Genomic DNA, 6,000 nt, shown 5'->3' with positions numbered 1-6,000 from the left:
GAATCCATGGGGTCAATGAGTAGCAGAGATAATCCACCTGCACTCATGTCTGAACACACATTTGTGCTGGCTGGAGCAGGACAAAAGAATGTGTGGGTCCCAGCGGTTTTAGGGCAAGGTCAAGAATCGTCCCAAGTGGACTGAGGACACCGTATGGTGAATTCCACTCTTTCAGGGTGGACGAGCCCAGCGGTAGCTGCAGTCCAGCTGGGTAGTCAGGATCTGAGTTGGGGCATGGCCCCGCCCACTCATAGCACCCCCAGGAAGTCGGGGCCAGGTGGTGAAGAGCCCTGTCAGGGAGGCTGTCCCCAACAGGAGACCCCTCACTCCCAATCTAGTGTCAGGGCCTGGAGTGAGTGTTGGGATACTGGTTTGGATCAGGCTGGGCCTGGGACCAGAGCTTGGAATGGGTACAAAAATCAGAGGGTAGCCCTGTGATCTGGGGCATCTGGCAGGGGCTGGTTCAGAGACTCAGGGTGCTTTACAGATCAACTGCACCAGAAGTGGGTGAATCCTCAGGAGCTCTCAAGAGCGAGGTCAGTGCTGGGTCACTGGGCTCTTGGCCCCGTGGGACTGGCTATCTGAAGAGTTCAGGGCTCTGTGCATGGTTGTGGATTGCTCCATGAGCTGGGCTGGGGCAGGGTCTGGCAGGCAGAAGAGCAAGCCCCTCTGCATGGCACCCAAGGCCCCTGACATTGTGTCTCTGCCCTGTGACCCCAGCCTTTCCCCACAGGGCTGTGCTCATGCTCACCTGCGCCTTCACACCTGCTGTTCCCTCTCCCAGGAAGACCATTTTTCCTGCCGGCCTGGCGCTCTCTCTCATTATCCTTCAACAATTGGCCGGGCGCGGTGGCTCACGCCTGTAATCCTAGCACTCTGGGAGGCCGAGATGGGCGGATTGTTTGAGCTCAGGAGTTCGAGACCAGCCTGAGCAAGAGCAAGATCCCGCCTCTACTAAAATTAGAAAAAAATTAATCGGCCAACTAAAAATATATAGAAAAAACTAGCCGGGCATAGTGGCTGGCACATGCCTGTAGTCCCAGCTACTCGGGAGGCTGAGGCAGAAGGATCGCTTGAGCCCAGGAGTTTGAGGTTGCTGTGAGCTAGGCTGACGCCACGGCACTCTAGCCCGGGCAACAGAGTGAGACTCTGTCTCAAAAACAAACAGACAAACAATTAATTGGCACGTCACGTTTTCTGACCATCCTGTCAGCGCTCTGGGTTAGGTTTACTTCCTGTGTTCCAGAATGTCCTGTGTTTGCACCTAGTGAGCAGCTGTTGTATTTGAGAGGGAACGGGGTGAGGAGTCATTGCCTCAGGCAGCAGCTCACAGTGCCGTGGGATGGGGAGGAGAAGGGGAGACACAGACAGAGGGAAGCAGCCATGGTGTGGCATTTACCATGATTAAAGAACAGACACAGTGCTGATTGCAACAGTTAGAAAAAGTTTCTTGGGTGAGAGGACGTGCGAATTGTCTCTTGAGTAGTAAGCAGAAACTCAGCGAAGAGTGAGATTGAAAAGGACATTTCCACCTTTGGGTATTAGTGGAAAAGGGAATGGTGTATTCAGCAGAGGGTGAGAGTGTCACTATGGCTAGAGTACAGGGTGGACAAAAGGGGAGGGTGGGAAGAAAAGTTGGAAAGAGAGGAATATTTTATAAATGTGAGATCCTAGGCTCCTGTGACCTGGAAGCATTGGCCATCAAATGCATGTAATTTGTAAAAGAAGCAGATTTGGAGCAGGCACCCACTTACCCACGTGCATCTTTTTTTATTTTTTGATTTTTAAAAAATGTATTTCATAATATTATGGGGGCACAGATGTTTTGGTTACATGGATTGCTTTTGTACTGCTTGAGTCAAAGTTATAAAGGTGTCCATCACCCAGATAGTGGACAGTGTACCCATTAGGTGTGATTTCACCCATCCTCTCCTCCCGCCTCCCATCTGCATGATTTCCATTGAGTTTTACTTCCATCTGTGCACATGAGTGCTGATCGGTTAGTTCCAGTTTAATAGTGAGCACATGTGGGGTTTGTTTTTCCATTCTTGTGATGCTTCACTTAGGAGGATGGTCTCCAGTTCCATCCAGATTGTTGGAAAAGGTATTAACTTTTTTATGGCTGAGTAGTATTCCGTGATGTACATTGTCATTTTATTAATCCACTCATGAATCGAGGGGCACTTGGGCTGATTCCACATCCTTGCAATTATGAATTGTGCTGCAGTAAACATTTGAGTGCAAGTGTCTCTTTGATTCACTCAAAGGAAAAAAGTCATTTTACCACGTGCATCTTGGTCTTAGTTACAAATCTGTCCAAGTGCATTGAAGAAGCCAGGCCCTTTAGACATGGATTCTGCTGATTCCACGGGAATTAGAATCTTTTACACCTAAACCAGGATCACAAACTCTCAAGGCTGTATGGGCACCACAAACGAGTGTGTCAGGCTGTAGGATGGTGGCAAAATGGAAAGCTCATGCCCATATAACAAGAGAACTAATTCCAAGTAAGCAGCAGCAAGGCCACGGGAACTCGTCAAGTGAAGCACGTCTGTGGGCCCTATTTATCCCTGCCATCCCGTTTATAGTCTTTGATAACATAACTTAAAACGTTGAGCTCACATAACGCCTGCCATCTCTCTTCCAAAATCAGCAAATAAAGAACATTTCAGCCAAACTGGAACAAGCAACTAACTCAAATTCGAATAGCTCAGTAAAGTCCCTAGTTCTTTCAGAGCGTGTGGTGGAAGCAGACACTGGGCATCTCTGATGGTTTTCACGTCTGCGTCAGGACAGTGTGGTTAAGGTCCAGCGGATACACGTGTCGGACACTGGCGTACCCAACACCCAGGCCTCTCTGGAGGGACCCGGCCCTCCCTGGGTTCTGCGGTCATGTTAATCTGGACCAGGAGAGAAAGTGGGGCAAAGAGAGACAAATAAGAATAAACATCCACAGCTGCACAAGGGAGGACTTAAAGGCTAGACGGTTAAGTGGAGAAAGCAGAAGACTCTTAAGGCTGCCCCGAAAATCGCTCTGCGATAATTTGCCTGCGGGTCCAGCCGGGTGAGCCTGTTCTCTGACCACCGAGTCCTAATTGAACCACCATCCCCTTTCCTGCGTTGGAAGTAATATGCGTTAGGAAAATCAATCCATTTGTAGGGGGAGAAACCAGACTGGTTTCCTGCTACTGCTCATATTTTCACTAAAACACCGTTTTACTGGAACCGACATTGAAAAAAACAGCACATTTTATTCAAAACAAGGCAATATTGGTATTGACAGAGCTGCAGTGATAATGAGGACGATCAATTTTCCCTCCTCCATTATGGGGTATTGAGCAATTTTGGAGTAACTTGTGGCATCGTTAGACAAGATCAGCATTTCTCCCTTTTGTAAACTTTTCTTTTTTTTTTTTGATATTTAGATTTTATTCATGCTATGGTGCAGAAAAAGAAAAAGAAAAAACATAATAAGAAAGAATAAGAAAAAAAAATAGGAATTAAAAAAACCCCAAAACCAAAAACCCAAAAGTCCCCAAAGCAATAAGTGAAGTGCTGGTAATAAAAACTGGAGTTTGTAGACATTTCTTTTGAATTCTTATTAATAATACATTGTGATGTTATTTTTACGTCTTGGTTCATATAGACTGCATTTCAACTCTCTCCCTAAACTGAAGGAGTGCTGTTACCAAATAAAACAATCCAAGTTCTGAGAGGGGGTGTTCAAGGCAAGAGGGTGGACAATCCTTTTCTGTTTTGAGGGGAAGGGAGGCAGAGGTGTGGGCTCGGATGGGCGAGGGAAGGGACAGTCAAAGCATCAGAAGGAAGGAGAAAGGTCTGAGGAAGGGAGCCAGGGAATTTGAGTGGATTTCCACACGGGAGAGTGAAAGTGATGGATTTGGAATAGTTTAGTGCAAATTCGTTTTGGCATTTCCACTTTCGGTTTCTGGTCCCTGTTGGGCTACGCAGCACAGGCTGGCCATGCAGATGCCACATTTGCAGGGAGAGGGGCCATCTCCCCCGCCTGAGGCCTCTCCTCGACATTGGTGACACCACGTGCTCAGGCCAACGACAACGTTGGCAAAATGGTGACAATTCAGAATGGTAAAATCCCTGAAAAACCAGCCTAATGTAGTTATATCCCACCCCCCCAGTTTTAAATCAGAAGGGTTACTGATGACATCTTAGAGATGGGGATTTCCCTGAGTGCCATCAGTTTGAGGCAGAGCTGTGAGAACCGTATGCCCGCAAGGCAGGTGGGAGGATGCAGGGATGGGCTGTGTGACCCACGCAATTTTTTAAAAGAGCCTAGAAACCGACGATAAGCAGTATAAATATGTTTCCCCATGCATTTTAATCTGTGAAACATGTGTGCTGCAAAACTGTCTTAGCAGCTGTGGAAGAGCCCTATCTTATTTATCCCTGCCTCTTAGTGATAGAAACCATCTCTGCACAGAGAGCCCCGCCAGTGACTGCTGTGTAGAGAGGAGGTGGTGGAATGAGGCGACACTGGGCATGAGGTTCAGGGTCAAAGTCAGGTTCTGCCCTGGTCTTCTGGCCCCCTGCTCTGGGCTCAGCTTCCTCATCTGTAAAGTGGGTATGGGGTAATAGTGCCTTCCTCATAGGCTTCTCACAGGGACTGCACAACCCATAAGTGCCAAATGCTTAGAGAAGGGCCTGGCCCATTGCAAACACCCAGGAAGTACTCTCATCCCAGGATAGAACTTGGCCTCCCAGTGGATGCCAGGCCCAAAGTCCCTGCTCCGTGAAATGTGCGAGAGGCTGCAAGGACCCGCCCCGCCCAGACGCTGTAAATGTTCTGCTAGAGCACGTCTCATCGTGCGAAGACTGTTTGCCTGCTTGCTGGTCTCACCTTTAATCCATGAATCCCTGGAGAGCAGGGACAGTGTCTTATTCATTGTTGATTACCTAGAGCTTTACCCAGAAGCTGATGTTGGGGAGCTGCTTAATTCTTGTTTGAGGAAGGGGAGGAGGAAAGGAGGCAGGAAGGACTCCAGGGAAGTTTTCATAGGTGGGCGTGAGGAACGGGGGTCTGCGACTTGAAGAGACCAGGCTCCAGTCCTCCTTAGACAGAGCGTGCTCAAATGGTCCCCTTATGGTGCCTCCTGGCGTGACTTCGGTGGGCTAGACATCCGCTGTGTTGTCATACACACATCTCTTTTCTTGGAACCACAAACTAGGGCAAAGGCGTAGAATATGAAAGTTGCTGGTACCTCAGGTTGGGTTCCCTGGAAGTGGAGCCCCAGACAGGGATAGCGGAGTGTGGGATTCGTCAAGGGAGGGACCCAGGAGAAGGGGAGCAGGGGAAGGGGAAGGAGCTGGCAAGGATGCGCTGTCAGCTGAAGTCCAGCTTTAGCCCCAGCCCACGAGGGCTCTGAAGCATGAATTGCACAGTCTGAAGGGTGCTGACCTCATTGGTTTCAGACTGGTATATGCGTGTGATGCGTGTGAGCACATATGCATGTGTATGTATGTGTGTGCATGCATGTGTGTGTGCACACGTGTATGTGTGTATACAGGTGTGTGTACACACATGTGTGTGTATGTAGGGGGTTCCATAGCGCTCAGGCAGGGCAGTCCTCCAGAGAAGAGGCAGTGTGGTGGGTGCACCGCTCACCTGCAGAAGGAGGTCTGTGTGGGCATCAGTAGCATCCGTGACAGGAAGGAAAATTCCATTAAGATCCAACCTGTGTCCCTGTCACTTAAGATGAATCTTACCTAACAATAAAAAAAAGTGTGGACAGTCCTAAGAGTTTTTTTGAAGGAATCCTGAGTCCATCCAACCCATTTATGTATCTGTGGAGGGCTGGGAATTCCAAGAGCTTATCTTTTCACAAAGAAAGGATGATTGCAAAAGCAATGTCTGGTGTTTGCCTCTAATGCTTACTGAGCCCACCCTGTGCCCTCTGTTCCAAGTGTTTGAAAGGACATAAAGAGAATGAAGTAGCTGGAAACCTAATAGAGGGTAAGATAAGGGCA

At 48.6% G+C, this 6,000-nt stretch overlaps 1 protein-coding gene across 1 annotated transcript in view; it reads left to right on the top strand.

Annotated features, from left to right (window-relative positions):
- The window catches only part of WDFY4 (WDFY family member 4), a 283,986-nt gene that overhangs the window by 84,016 nt on the left and 193,970 nt on the right, over nt 1-6,000 (top strand). The window lies entirely within an intron of this gene.

This window comes from Propithecus coquereli, unplaced genomic scaffold (genome assembly GCF_000956105.1).
Source record: "Propithecus coquereli isolate 6110/MARCELLA unplaced genomic scaffold, Pcoq_1.0 Scaffold351, whole genome shotgun sequence".
Lineage (NCBI taxonomy): Eukaryota > Metazoa > Chordata > Mammalia > Primates > Indriidae > Propithecus > Propithecus coquereli.
The sequence above is the reverse complement of the archived record's forward strand: the minus strand, read 5'-3'. Positions and strand labels throughout refer to the sequence as shown.